At 47.6% G+C, this 14,676-nt stretch overlaps 1 protein-coding gene across 1 annotated transcript in view; it reads right to left on the bottom strand.

Annotated features, from left to right (window-relative positions):
- SCML4 (Scm polycomb group protein like 4) overlaps positions 1-6,662 on the bottom strand; it is a 65,422-nt gene extending 58,760 nt beyond the window's left edge. The window contains exon 1 of the mRNA XM_036380704.1: positions 6,558-6,662. The gene's annotated coding sequence lies outside the window, so the exon portion shown is untranslated. The remainder of the gene's footprint in view (positions 1-6,557) is intronic.
- Positions 6,663-14,676: the final 8,014 nt, after the last annotated feature.

Raw genomic sequence — 14,676 nt, 5'->3', positions numbered from 1 at the left:
TGCACCATCCCTGCTCACTCACTCACCACCTCCTTGGCAGCTGCACAGCTGCAGGAAGGGAACATTCTCACTTTGAAAAGATGGGCCACCCACTACAACTCCTTTTTTCCCAGCACCCTTCCTTTATTGGCACCTGGTGCAGGAAAGACAGGTGAGACTTTTTGTGCCGTTTCTTCTCACAGATGTTCTCTTGAGAATCTGCACTGGGCATTTGCAAAACAAGAGCCCTCACCAGGTCTGTACTTTTCTGAGGCAGAAAACAGACATCTTCTGCGGAAAACAGATCTTAAAAATGCATCAGATACAGTATTACTGAAGTCCTCCTTCAGTTCCCTCTGCATGATTTTTAAGATGCCATGCCAAATGGATGTGTCCTCAAGATATTTCTTCCTAGGGGTAATGAATGAAATAACACTGCTTCACTTCATTCTTTCTGTTGGAGAACAAGGAAAAATTCTCTATCTCTATTGCCCAGTTCAATAGGAAAGTTCCCATGCACATACAAGCTCATGGAAATATGCAGATACATATATTAAAAGGCCTTATCTACCATTAGACTCCACAGCATCTGCTGGGCTGCAATCCTACTGATGCTGTGGGTTTTTTCATAGGAGTCACCAACAAATCCCTGAAGTGATCCTGGAATCCTTGTGTTGGCTCTGGGCTGGTGTATCTGCCCAAGCCTTAGAGCACAGCACTGAGTGTGTGCAGGCATTTCCCTGCAGAGCCAGAGCCAGGCACAGTGGCAACTCAGCTCAAAACCAAAAATTATAACAGAGACAAAAGAAAACTTCACAATCTCTCAGGTCCTTTAATATGGAACCCCTATTCGTAATGTTGCCCTTTGGATTTTTCCTTATCTAAAATCCCAGAGTTCTCTTTTGCCCTGTTCAGTGCCTGTGTCTCCTTTCAAGATCTCATCTGAGTACCATCTCTGGCCATGGTTGAAGACCTCTCCCAAACCTTTATTTCTGCCTCCAGTCATGTTTCTCTCCCCAGAGTGTCCACAGGTCTCAGTGGCTGCAAAGCACCAATGTGTACTTTGGAAATCACATTGTTTTACACACTAATCCTGTAAACCAGAAAGCAGCTTGTGCCTCCTTGCTGCCTCCCCAGAAGAGTCTCCACAGCTGCTTGCAAGGTGCAGTGCAGATCTCATGGCTCAGGTCTGTCCATTCTGCCCCAAATTAAGGCTGCTCTGCGGGACCAGGGAGCAGCAGGTGCCCAAGAGATGACCTTGGCAAGGGGACCCAAGGTGGCAATAGGACACCCAGCAAACAAGACCAGTGGTGGTCCCTCATTCCCACCTTTCCTTTCTCTTGCCTTGAAAGAGTGAGTGTTTGAGTGACACATTTCCTCTGACTGTGAGTTTACAGAGTGCCTAAAACTCACTGGAGCCTCTCAGGATGACAACTACCATAATTCTCAATAAATCTCCCTGTGGTGCACAACAAGGTCTTGGATTAAAAACCTACCTGTCTATGGTGTCTTTCCTGACAGGCAGGCAGGAAGGAATCATTGGGGGCCAATGCTGCTTACGGCTTTCAGGCCAACAAAGACTTATCCTGCATTTTGGGGACATGGTGGTTTACATGTGACTCACAGCTCTTTCACTGAAACCTCAGGTGTGTGACACCTGCAGGAAGATGGGCTGAAACAAGAAAGCATCTGCACCTCCTGCCAAGTAGAACATGATGCATCTTGTGGTGCCTCCCTCACACAGGTGGAAGCATGGAGAGATGGAGGCAAGCATCAAGAGAAGGTATTTACCCAACAGAGAGGCAGGGCAGCTCTTGGGGACTCACCCCTCAGCCAAAGGCAGCATGGGCACACGTGCTGCTGGTGTCTGAGGAGTGTCACAGAGAAACACAGCTGGCTTTTCAAACCACTGGAGATCACAGGGGATGCCACAAGGATGCCTATCACTGCACATGCTGTGGCATTAACCTCCTGTAGTTGTCCCTGAGAAAGCAAGGCTTGCACAGGTTCCAGCAGAAGTCCAGCAATGGAGCAGCTGCTACTCCCTGGCACTCTGTGCTGAGGTGGGAGCAGTGTACAGAGCCCAACACTGCTTCAGGTGCAGCACCAGCTCCAGCTACCAAGGAAAGTGTATCTCTACCAGCATGTGTCTGGGGTAGAGCTGAGATGCCTTAGCCAGCTGCCCATCTCCCAAACCACGACCCCGGGGCTGCAGCATGGTGGCAGGAAGGTAAGCAGGGCCTGTGTGCCAGGGCAGGGTTAACAGAGGGGTGACACAGGGCCTCCCCCTCCCTGTGCCAAGTGCAGCCCCTTCCCTGCTGCTCCAGCTGCAGCAGAGCTGTGAGAGCAGCCAGCACCTGTGTGTGGGGCAGTGGGGAGCAGACCCTCTGGGAGGAGCAGGGTAACCACAGCACTGCAAGCGATTGGGGGCACTGCTCTGAATGCTCCTGTTCAGTCACACCTGTCACAAACACAGAAAATGCCAGCCAATACTCCTGGGAGCCCCATGTATAAAAATACTTGAAGCAACGAGAGCAACAGCTGGGCCCTGCAAAAGCTTTTGTCACTCTGGCATTTGGAATGCCGAGCGTGCCGGCAGCAGTGCATGCGCCAGGGAAGAGGAGCAGGAAACCAGACACATATTCCTGGCTGCCCTGCCAGGGGTGCTGGAAAGGAAACCCCAGCCTTTGTGTCTCACACCCAAAGTGAGCAGAGTAACAAACTCTCGCAGGGGGAAAGGGGAAGGCTAGCATTTATAGCACCATTTCTTCTGTACAATGAGAATCCCCCCTAAAGATGAGGGCAGTATAAACTGCAGGGCTACAGAAAACTGTTCCGTTCAAGAGGAATTATTCATCCTTCAGTGGAATATAATTATGCATCCAGACTCTCTTTGGGCAATCCTTTATTCAAGCCAAATTTACACTATTTCCTAAAGGGAACAGTCAATCTTAATGAATGACTTACAGGTTCATAATCTTTAATAAAACTTTATTAAAAAATTACATCAGAAGTTTAGAGGTTTAATAAATTTTGACTCCACCTTCACTGCACATTGCCTTTTCTTTTGTTAATTTCTTCATTCTCATCAATAGAAGTTGGTGCAAAGATGCTAACTTAGATTATAAATTCTTTTCAATTTTATTTGTCAATAGCAAATTAGCCAGTACCTTTAGTGCGCCAATATATCATGATTGTGTTCAGCAGAGCAGCGTGTAATCTCCTGACACACAATTTTGAATCAAGTTTCTTTTCTAATACACAGCAAAATAAAGAGAAAATTTTGCTTCCTTTGTACAGGAAACCAATTCCTCATGCGGCAACTTGTTATGACAGAATTAATGCATGTAATTAATTCTTCCCTCCAAGGTGAGCCTGGAATATTTTTCTTTGCATAAGTAAAGCAATTATTGTTCATTCTCACTGTGGAGAGCCATCACCTGTTAAACACTGTAGCTGCTCTTAATGGTCAGCTGGAGAAGTCAGCTGGGAGTGTTTTATATAAATAAAGCTGACTCCTCCTTTGCACCATTTTAAAGCTGTAGAGGAAGAAGTAGGGTAGGATTTTAGGGTATTGGGGTATATTTTCTCATTGTTACTTTTTTTTTTAAGACACCATGTGGCCATCAATTATAGTTTATGAATGTGAACTAAAACCCCCTAAAGAAAACAGGGCTTTGCTGACTTCAGTGTTACCAAATATAAACATTTAATTTCTTTCAATTTTCAACAGAAATCATTGCTGGCTTGCTCTCATCAAGTATTTCCTGAAGATCTTCCTTACCCCAAAATGTGCTTTTATCCCTTTTATTTACTTGCCAGGTGTGTGTGGATTCCCAGCCATTTTCAGGAGGAGAGCATGCCTCTGCCTCCAGCTGGAAGTACCCTGGGGGTTTCCAGAATAGTGCTAGGAACATGGGCTAGCCTTAGTGATGTGAGTTCAGTTCACTGCAGGGAGGGAACCCACTGAGAAGCAGTGATGCAGACTCATGGAATATCCTGAGTTGGAAAAGACCCACAGGATCACTGAAGTCCAACTTCTATGATTCAACTTAAATGAGCTAAATTATCCCATGTTTTACTATTGGGTTTGAGCTGGCTCCCACCAGAGCTGGGTGCTGGGGGAGTGCAAGGATGCTGACAGGCACCAGCATGGACAGGGATGAGGAGGATGGATGCATCCCCACTGAGGCCAGCCCATGTCCCAGCAGAGAGGCCCTTGCCCAAGTGCCTCCCCGCAGCAGGGCTGGCTGGGGCAGTGGGCAGGAGCCCAGCTGGCAGGGCTTGCCTGTCTCCTGTCACCAGGATGTGAATGGACAAATGTCCCACACCCCACTTCCTCATTCAGCCCACAACCTGACCTCTCTTGCTTTTTTCCTTTTCTTTAGTATTACCCAAATTTGAGGGAGGAAAAGGTGTTGGGGAGACATCTGTGTAAGGTCACATCTCAGGCTACTGAACCTCTGGTACCACAATCAGGTGCTATATCATGTTTCTCTTTAAAAAAAATTTAAAATTATGTTTAACAAACAAAACCCCAAATCTTTGTGTCATGCATGGAACTAAGGGAATGGTTGATGGAAAGCATCCTATTGCAATTTCTTCTTTCTAGGTCCCATAGCCACCATCAAGCATCTGTGCAGTCATGTCTCAACCCTGCAGGTGAGAAACCTCATGGCAAGTCACTGAATGCCCAAGAAAGAAAATTGCCACTTTCTACCCACCCTTTCCCACAAAACATAAGGAAGTATTTGACTTAAACATTTCCAATGGACAGAATAACAGAAACATCAGAATTATTCCACTCACCAACAAAGCGTTTCTCAAGGTATACCTTCTGCAGTGTTCTGATTTAATTCATCACATGTATTTTTCCTCTTGGTAGATTTTTTTCCCAGTCCCTCTTTCACACTCAGTCACTGAAAAACTCATGCCCCTAGCAGTCTTTCTAATCTAAAGAGCAGGTGCAGCAGCTAACCAACTTTTATGATGGGGCAGAGGGGCTCTGCCTGACTGGGAAAATCAGTGTGACATCTGAATTAAAATACAAAGTCACCTGCAGCCAGAGAGAACTGGGAGGCACCGCATCTAAATAAAATTACAAAACCTGAACTTGCATATCTCCAAGCCATGTCCTCAGCTGGTGTCAGATGAGGCTGGAGCCAGGGAAGTTATGCTGATTTACACCAGTGGTGATTGAACCTGGTGTGCTGAGCTGCACCAGGGACTAGCAGCATGATGGGGTGGAGAGTGCTGTAAGTACTCCTGTAGCACAAAGACACTCTTCAGATTCAAACCCTGCTCCCACAAAAAACACCATCCCTTTCTCTGCTTTACTTCTCCCATTGTGCCTTTATTCAATTTGAAAAGCCCTTGGTCTGTCCTTGAGAAAAACATCTTCAGAAGCCTCTTTGAAATAAGCCCAGGATTAAAGAGCAATCCCCCTCCAAGCAGAGCATTCAAGCAACTTTCCCTCCACAGCTCACCGGGTTAACTTTATTCCTGCCACAAGCCCCACACGCACCAAACCCCAAAGCAACTTCTTTCTGCCACACCGCTGCTGTCAGCCGAGCCCCAGGCAAAGCAAGCAGCCCCCACAGCCCTCCAGCAGCAATGGAAAGGTGGAATTACTCACTGAACCACCCCACAGCCCTCCAGCAGCGATGGAAAGGTGGAATTACTCACTGAACCACCCCACAGCCCTCCAGCAGCGATGGAAAGGTGGAATTACTCACTGAACCACCCCACAGCCCTCCAGCAGTGATGGAAAGGTGGAATTACTCACTGAACCACGCCGGGCTTCACCCTCAGTCAGCGAGCAGTGGCTGCAGGGCTGGGGAGGGAGCAGCAGGGCTGGCCAGGTGCCCGCAGGCATCGCATGCCCCTGCTCTGTCCTCCCCCAAAGTTAGCTTTAAAACACCTGGACAGGCAGACACAAGCAACTCCGCTCAAGTGTGCTCCTCAGTGCCTCTCAGAAGCTAGAAGCCTGTTGGTCTCGAAGGAAAAACCCAGCCTGCAAACAGTATTGCTCCCTCCAGGTTTCAGTTAGACGTAAAAATTCAACTTAACAGCTGGTTTGAAGATATGAGGAGATTATAATTAAACTCATTGCTCTATGAACTATACCAAAACCCCAGAACACCTGACATCTTTGCTGTCTGCTACATATATTGCAATATAAGTTGCTTTTAAAATGGAAGAGACATTTACCTTGGCAGCAAAAAAAGAAAAGCCACTTAGATTCAGGTTTGGAAAAGCCCAAAGCCACACTGCATGCAGAGTGCCCTGTAGCCAGAAGTCTCCACTAACTCACACACACCCCCACGCAGACACAGACACTGCACACGCTGGCAGCACGGGCTGATCTCTGCCTCTCTCCCAGCAGGAACTGCTCCCAGGGCTCTGGAAGGATGTGCTTTGGGGAAGAGAGTCTGCAGCTGAGGAGCTGCAAAGTTCACACATACACACAAACAGAACAAGAACTGCCCTGACAAGGCTCAGCGACAAACACCAGGCGAACAAGAAGAGGAAGAAGAGGAAGAGGAAGAAGAAGAAGAAGAAGCATGCTTTCCCCTTACCTATTTCTTAGGCTAAGACACTGAGCAGAGTCTTTAGAGAGCCTGGGCATTGGGACCCAAAGGACAGAGGACTTTCAGCACAGTCACAAGGACCCAGCAAAAGCCATCTTCTCCCTGTCTTTTAGCACAGTGTAAGTCTCCAGCAGCTCAGCTCTCCAGCTGCAAACATCTCATTAGACTAATGCATTCAGCACAGGCAGAAAACTCAATTTACCATAGCTACAGCAATGAATTTCCATTACGATGACAGCTTCAACCACATCATGTCCGGATAAGCAGCCAACCACTGCCTTTTAAAGAACACACGCATTTCACACGCAGAAAACGAGGCCTGCGTGGCGGGTTTCCTCTCCCTCTGCCACCAGATTGAGAAGGAAAATTGTCATTTCTTTTTATTTTTGGAAACTCTGCAACCTGAAAGGTAGAGACATTTGGACTCTTCCTGCCCCCTCTCCCCCTCCTCAGAACAGCCCTGTCTTTTGCAGTACGGTGCGCTGGGCTGCAGTGAGAAGAAGGGGTGTTTGCAACATTTCTGGTCTCACTACCCCTCCTCTGTTGCCATGGAAACCGGAGTGTAGCATCAGCCCTTTGTCCCACTCCTGCAGCAGCCTGGCCCGATGCTGAGCTTACGTGATGTGCCACGGATGGAGAAGGAAGGAGCAGCCACTTCGGTTTTGATAATTTCCATGGAAATTGGGGGAATGGTGCCTGGTATCTTTCTGCCAGAGGCATTGAGGGTGTGTGCACAGTGTTGCTCACACACACATGCACCTGTACACAAACTCACAAAGTCGGCTCTGTGGAGAATCTTACAGGTATGGCCAGGCAAAGATATCCATAATATACAGAAATTGTATAACTAGGTATGGCTGCCATGCCGTGCTGCTTGGGCAGAATGCAGGACTGGATTTGCATTGTATTGCCAGTCACTCATCACAGAAAGTACCAATTCCTCCCTTGTTTAGCAGCCCTTACCACCAAAAAAAGAAACAAAACAAAACAAACAAACAAAAAAAAAAAACCAAAAAAAAACCAAAAACCTAAACAAAAAACCATGTGACAATAAAATTCTGTAGTACACATGAAAAATAACGGTTGTAATAATCCTGCCATGCTCCATTGACTGTGCCAGATCAAATTATCCCAGCAAAGAGGTTTGTCACAGTTGTTTGTGAGTGCTGCACAGCTCCCCACTGCCCACTTCACACGCTTACATATATTGTTACTCAGTATTCATGGTAAGCCAAACGTGCTTCTCACCTCTCTCTCTTTCCAGTCCCATGGATGCCTCACCAGACAGGCTTGGCCATTGTTTCTGTTGGTTTTGTGGTTCCTGCACACTGGTTTTGTGATAGTTGGGCTGTCTGGTGTTTAGGGGGAGTTACTTCTGACTTGCCACCACAAGAGATGAGATAAACATTAAGCCTGTTTTATTTACCAAGGAAGAAGGGGAAAAGCAGAAAGCAGACATCCTGGGCTCTCTGCTTTCTCTTATTTGTACCAATAAGAGCCAGGGCTTTGCTGGTCCGCTTCCCTGCCAGTGGGGAGAAGGGCCAGCACCTACTGTGAGCAAGGTGAGATGCTCAAGCTCGTTCCCACAGTCTCTTGCAAGCACAAGGTCAGGAGGATGGCCATGGTATTCTTTGTTTCTTAGAGTTATGGTTAGAGAAAAACTCTCTGCATTTAAAGAAAAAAATGAGGTTTGGTTAATCCAGGAGAATCAAGGTGGCATTAAGTTGTTTTTTGGGGGTTTTTTTGCTTGCATTCCTATAAGCTTGACAGATACTGTAGGTGTGAAAAATATCTTATCAGCAGAGAATTGGAACAACTGTTTTCTGTCTTCTGTAAGTGGTGTACGAAACCCGTGGTGCTCACAAACACGCTAATAACAAAGCACACAAATGCTCTTCATCCCAGCCTTCATCCTGGCAAAGACCTGTAATCCCTCATTTCCCCTCTTCTGTTTTCTTTTTTCTTTTTTTTTTTTTTTTAGACAAAATCAGGGTCAGTGGGCCAGCACTCATTAATTCCCTTACCAGAGTAAAAATGGAGGGAACTGAACCACCACACAAATTCCTGTTTTAAGTTCCCTAATGGGATAAATGGGGAAAAGTACTAGTAATTATGAAAAATTGTGACAAAATTCCTTTAGAAAGCCTTCTTTTTCTTGTAAGCCATTTAAAATTTTAAGCATGAGTCTTAGCCATCCCTGTCATTTCCCATTGCCTCTGCAGATCCATTGCTGCTGTGGCTTGTCACACCCGGTGCTGTTGTTTGTGTCACACCACGTTACCAATGTCATCTAGCACGGGCAGGCTGGCACAACCTCACAGCATGGAGGCATCAGCTGTGGCCTCTCACAGAAAATACCATATCAATACAATGCAATGCAAGAGCAAAATGCTGGGGAGGTGGTTGGGAATTTTGCTTTCTCATCACTGCTGCTATTAATGCTGTGTATAATTTTGCAGCCAAAAACCAAACCAGACCTCAAACCAGCCAATTCCCCACTGCTTTGGGAGCAAATGTTGCACAGTGAAGGATTGCAGAGTTCATTGGAATATGCTCTTTGCAGGGCTTGTTTGACAGCCTTGAATTTGAAGTTTAATTTAAAGAGTTGAATTTTAGTTTAAAACACACAGCTGGTCTGGAGAGCAGCTTAAATCACAGCTAAAAGCAAGGGTGGATGAGATAGTGTTGGGGGGATGGTTTGAAGTGTTTACATCTGCTGTGGAGTCAGATGCAAGGCTCATTCCCTGATCTCAGGCTCCCCAAGACGGGTAGAGAGGGATGAGCCAGAGATGGAGCCGAGGGGAGAGCTGTGCCCTGGGTGTGCAGGGGAGCTGCCTGCCTGTGTTCCTGTGGCATGTTCACACAAATGTCACAGCCATGGCCACCCACTGGTGCCTTCAACCCAAAGCTGGCCCTTCCACAGAGAGCAGGTTCACACCACCCTCCCACGTGCAGAGGGACACGCCTGACTGTGGGGTGAGGGGAAGGGTGGCTGGAGGACATAGGGGAGCTTTAAATTGCTGCCCAAGTTAATCTGCCTACCCAACACCAGAAATGTGATTGGGCAGCAAAATCACTGGCCCCTTTTCCAAATGAAAGTGAAAAAGGTGATAAAGTGGTGGTGGGGAAAGAAAGGTTGTGCTTACAATGAGGCACTGGTTGTCACCCAGCCTCAAAAGCAGTGAAACACTTTCTTCTGTAGGCATAAGGTTTTAGATGAAGATGGCACTGCAGGGAAATATTAAGGGTCTCTGCACACAGAAGCAGTCAGTAGCAGAGCAAGGAGCACAGCTGAAGCCTCCTGCCTCCTGTTACTGCTTCCCCAACTATTTGAGCCACAGATCACCATCAATCTCTAAAATTACTATTTTTAAAGCAAATCCTACCCACACACTTTTCACCAGTGTCCTGATATTTGTATTTCACCTATTTTGTACCGATTATATTTCAACCCTTCCTTCCACTGCTTGTCTTCACAGCCTTCTCTGAGGAGGAACAGATCCCTGACATGGAAGTGAAGCTTTTGGGGCAGGTGAGGGACAAAGGACCAGGGTTTTAATGACCAGGCAGGAGGCAGGCCAACATCCAGAGTTTGGACATGAAGCACTCAATGGGGAAAAGCCCCTTATCCCCAGGGCAATCCCTGCCACTCCCCACAGATACCTTGAAACAGCCTCAAGAGGCACAAAGAGCTACCAGCCCTAGCCCAAATCATTTCAGATGGAAGACAAATCTGGCCAGGGACAAACCTGGCCAGGGTCTGGGCTTTGCCAGGGAGGGATGAGTACCACAGAGGGTTGTCACCTGCTCAGGACCATGCTGGATCCTGCCCTGATCCACTGCCCCTTCCCAGCCTGTGGATCCCTGGCACAGCCAGCCCATAGCCCTCTGCTGGGCACGATGGCACACATTGCTCTCCATCCTCCACCAGCATTAATGAACTCACACAGATTGTCATTTTATTTCTAGCATTACCCCATAATTTAAATAATTTAATCCTTGAAACAATTACATTCAATTACCTTCATACTTCCATGAAATCAGAAAGCATTCAGAGTAAGTGAGAGAGGAAATTAAATATCCCAAAACAACATAAACGTGTGCAGGCCAGCCTGCTGTTCGGGCAGATGATGGGGCTGGGGTGGGGCTTGGAGCATGTCTGCACCTGGCTGCAGGGGTGGCATCCACCCTGTCAGTCACTGCAGCACACAGGATACCAGCAGGTCTTTTGGGGCAGCTGCCTGCCCAGGTGATGCCCTGCATGTGATTTTTTTCCCTGCATCTTTATTAGGCATTTCAGTTTAACAAGATTTTACCCTATAAATCATTCCGGATGATGAATCAATCCCGTGACACCCGCCCCGACCCTCTTCAACCCTGCCACGCTCGCACAGACACCGTTGGTTAAGTTATGATGGAGTCCGGTTTAAGGGAATGAATTTAAACAATTACCTTAATTACAAGAGCAGTATCATCTTTCAAGAAAGAGGGTCTCCGGGGAGGACAGCTGCTGAGAAGTCATTTAGATGCATGAACCTTTGAAAACAGCGGTGAGAGGAGCTGCGACTCCTGCCCCGGCTGCAATCCCTCCCTGCTTCTACCCCAGCTCCTTCCAGCTTGCCCAGCAAAGCTGGGATGGCAGAGCTGGGGCAGTCAAAAAAGCCCCCACAGCAGCCGATAGTCGCGCCCTGCCCAGCCCAGTCCTGGAGGTCACCTTTTGTGTAGGCTCAGAGCCTCAGCTGTGCTCCGGCAGCCAGCTCGGGAGGATGAGCTGAACATTAGGCACATGCCAGAGGCAAAGAGAAACCCCAGATTCAAGCCTGAAAGCAGCCGAGCTGAGCAGGAAACAGGAGTGCCATCGTGCTCAGACCCCCACCCAGCCCAGCCCGTGCCCACTGCCCACCCACAGCCCCCCTTTGCCCCAGGACGGGCTCCAGGCTCCTCCAGCCCTGGAGCAGCAACCCCTGCAAGGTCACCCAGCTGCCTCCCCACCCCAGCCCACTGCTCGCTTGAGGACATGATTATTTCCCAAATCACTAAACATCAGGAGCAGCTTTGTAATTTGCTTGGTTCTTTATTACATTTATTGATTTTAAAATATTTTAACGGCTCGTTTATTGCTGTGGTAAAGAGCTCAGAAAGGCAATAAAGTCACACAGCATCCTTAGTGATAAAAGAAACAATCCCTTGAGCTGCCAAGATCGTGCCTTCTCCTTCCCTTCTGAGCTTCTTTCAAGCAAAAAAAACCTGAGAGGAACTGCAACCAAAAGGGCAAATCCCATGCACCCAGAGTGGGTAGGTAGAATAAAAGGAAATAAGCTGTAGCCAAAACAGCAACCTGCTGCAACTTCAAAGCAACCTGCTGCAGATAAAAAGCAAAGAAACCTTATTCATCCCCAAGTTCAAGGTGCTTGACACACGTGGTCATCCATTGAATGTCTGTTTATACAACTCAGGGCACTCCCCACGGACCATCTCACTCTGGCCAGTGTCGGCAGCGATGCAAAAACAGAGGTGAGCCTCCAGGTTCAGAGCAAGCCGCTCCCATCGATGCTTGCTAGGGTGTAAAACACTAACTTGCTTACCTGCAAATATTTAGGAGCCCTGCTCTCCCCTCCAACCTTGGGCCCACTTCCCCGCTTGTACATGTCACCCTGGGGGATTTGGTGGCATCAGCACCTGGACACAGCTCCCCCGTGCTGTGGCAAGCTAGCAAACCCCCCTGTGGAGGGCCAGAAGTGGCAGAGGCATGGCCCCTCATGGACCCATCTTTGAGCATCTCTCAAATAATTTTTCTCACTTTCTGCAGTAGAGATAACTGGGTCTGAGCAGTAATTAAAAAAAATCCTCCAGGTGAGGGGCTTTGTTCCTTGGATTACTCTTCTGTTTCTGCAGTCATTTCCATCCCAGAGGCTCCCCAGGCACATAACCAATTAAACACCTACAGCCTGGCAGCTGCCAGCAGCTCCCTGCTCTGCAGCAAGAGGCCTGGCCAGCAGGGACATTCCTGTGTGAAGCACCCTGGATTTCTTGGATCAGCCTCATTTCTGCAGCAGGGCAGCACAGATGCCTGTGCTCTGCTTCCCTGTGGGCCTGGCCCTGCCTCACAGAGGCAAAGCCCGAGATGTTGGGATGCCCCTGCTGCATGGATGTGAATAGAAGAGAAATGGCAAGCTGTTCTTCAGAGGAGGAGGAGGTGAGGGGAGAGGGGTGTTGTCCCTCCCCAGCAGCTGCCACAGTGCATGCCATGCCCTTGTGTGAGCTCTGTCCCCTCAGGTTAGGGCAAGATCACATCCTCTCCAGCCTCCACCCTTCCTTTAGTCATGGAAAACTGGTCTGGCAGTAGGAAAGCAGATGTCATTCCCACCCCCCCCAAAAAAAGGACACTTCTGAGAGCAAGTTAGCACGGATATTCTGAAAGAAATCGTGTCAAAGATGTTAATGGACAATGCATGTCACACCTGAGGGGATTGAAGGCCAAGAAACCCATTCCCAGCCAGGGATTCAGTCCCAGAAGTCTGTCATTTAGCAGTCATTAAGACTCCTGCAAGGAGGAAACTGTGCTTCCACCAGAATCCTGCACAGCAGCCACTGCCCAGCCATGTCACAGGGAAAGCTGTTGTTCCCCAGACTAAACACTTGCTCACACACCAGAGAGACAGGAAAGACAAGGTGTGATGGTGCCATCTCCTGCCTCCTGCCAGAGGAGCACTGCATCTCATTAGCAGGATGGGCTCAGCTGCCACCTTCAAGCAAAGCTCATCAGAGAGAAAGACATTAATAGCAATTTCATACAACAAAATTTTCTCAAATGTCCAAGTCCAGTTGGTTTTATTTTCCTCCACAGCAAAAAGAGCAGTAAAGATATATGTCTCTATATAAGCTATGTTTGCATACTCCTTTTCCTAATTCAATAAAAAAATAAAATCAGTTGCAATCCAAATTCACTGTAATTATCTCTGTTTTTCTCTTGGCAAGTGCTATTTTTAGTCAATACACATGCATAGCCATACTATAGCATAGCTATTTTTTAAATTACATATGCCAGCATAGTTTATAGATTTTAATTTGCCAGGGAGTTGGATAGCCATCAGCAGTCAGGAGCTGTGTGTTGTTTGCATGCAAACTCAGTCGAGAAACTTCCCCACACAGCATCTGCTTGTAAAACCGAGGAGGGGCAAACCCTCCCCGGGAGCCAAACCTCGGGACAGTTTCGAGCCTCTTGAACCAAGGGCTCAAATTTCACAGCTCTTGGGGGAGGGAAGAGGAGCCTGGCTGGAAGAGGGTACATCAGGGATGAGCATGGATCTAGGAACAGAAATGCAGTGCTACACTTGTCTGACTGATGGGCACATAGGACAGGGCAGAGCACAATCTCTAAAATATTATTGTTAGCTTTACAATCCATGTGCTAATTAGATTTATTAAAAGGTTTCATTACCAGTGATAGTTCTGTTATTGAACTGAATGAAAAATATAAACAATTTTGGCACAAACCACCACAACAAATGCCATTTTCTGCTCAGGGTACATTTGCTTGTCCCCAGGAGAGAATACAGAGATCCCTCCCTCTGCATAAACACACGGGAGGTCAGTGGTGGTGGGGAAAGGCACAGGGGGCCCCAGCACAAGGGCTGTGATACCTGTGGGTAGAGCCAGGCAGCAGGGCTGTCCTGAAATGCAGCTGTGCCCAGGCAGCTGTGGTGCCTACAGATATTTGCCTCCCTAAGGAAAACAGCACCATCTCTTAGCCATACACTAACTTCCTTTAACAAAAAATAATACTAACAGAGATCAGAAATAAACCAAAATTTCAGCACTCAGCTTCAGATGATAATCTATATCTGGACTTTATTTTACTGGGTGGTGGGGAAGTACTTTAGTGTAGTTTAGCCCTAAATCACCCCAAAGTCACATGAAATTCAGAATCCCAGGCCAGACTGTGTTGTCCTCCATCAACACGTTCCTCTGCAGAGACCTGTGGGATCCTGTCACAGGTGGGCAGACAGCTGAACTAGCAAAGGTGATCTGAGCTCCTCAAGTGACCTCTGCTGTATGCTAGAGAAGGCTTCTTCTTTTTTTCAGATGTGGAATAGCTGCCAACAGA

The sequence above is a fragment of the Molothrus ater genome, chromosome 3, assembly GCF_012460135.2.
Source record: "Molothrus ater isolate BHLD 08-10-18 breed brown headed cowbird chromosome 3, BPBGC_Mater_1.1, whole genome shotgun sequence".
Classification (NCBI taxonomy): domain Eukaryota; kingdom Metazoa; phylum Chordata; class Aves; order Passeriformes; family Icteridae; genus Molothrus; species Molothrus ater.
The sequence above is the reverse complement of the archived record's forward strand: the minus strand, read 5'-3'. Positions and strand labels throughout refer to the sequence as shown.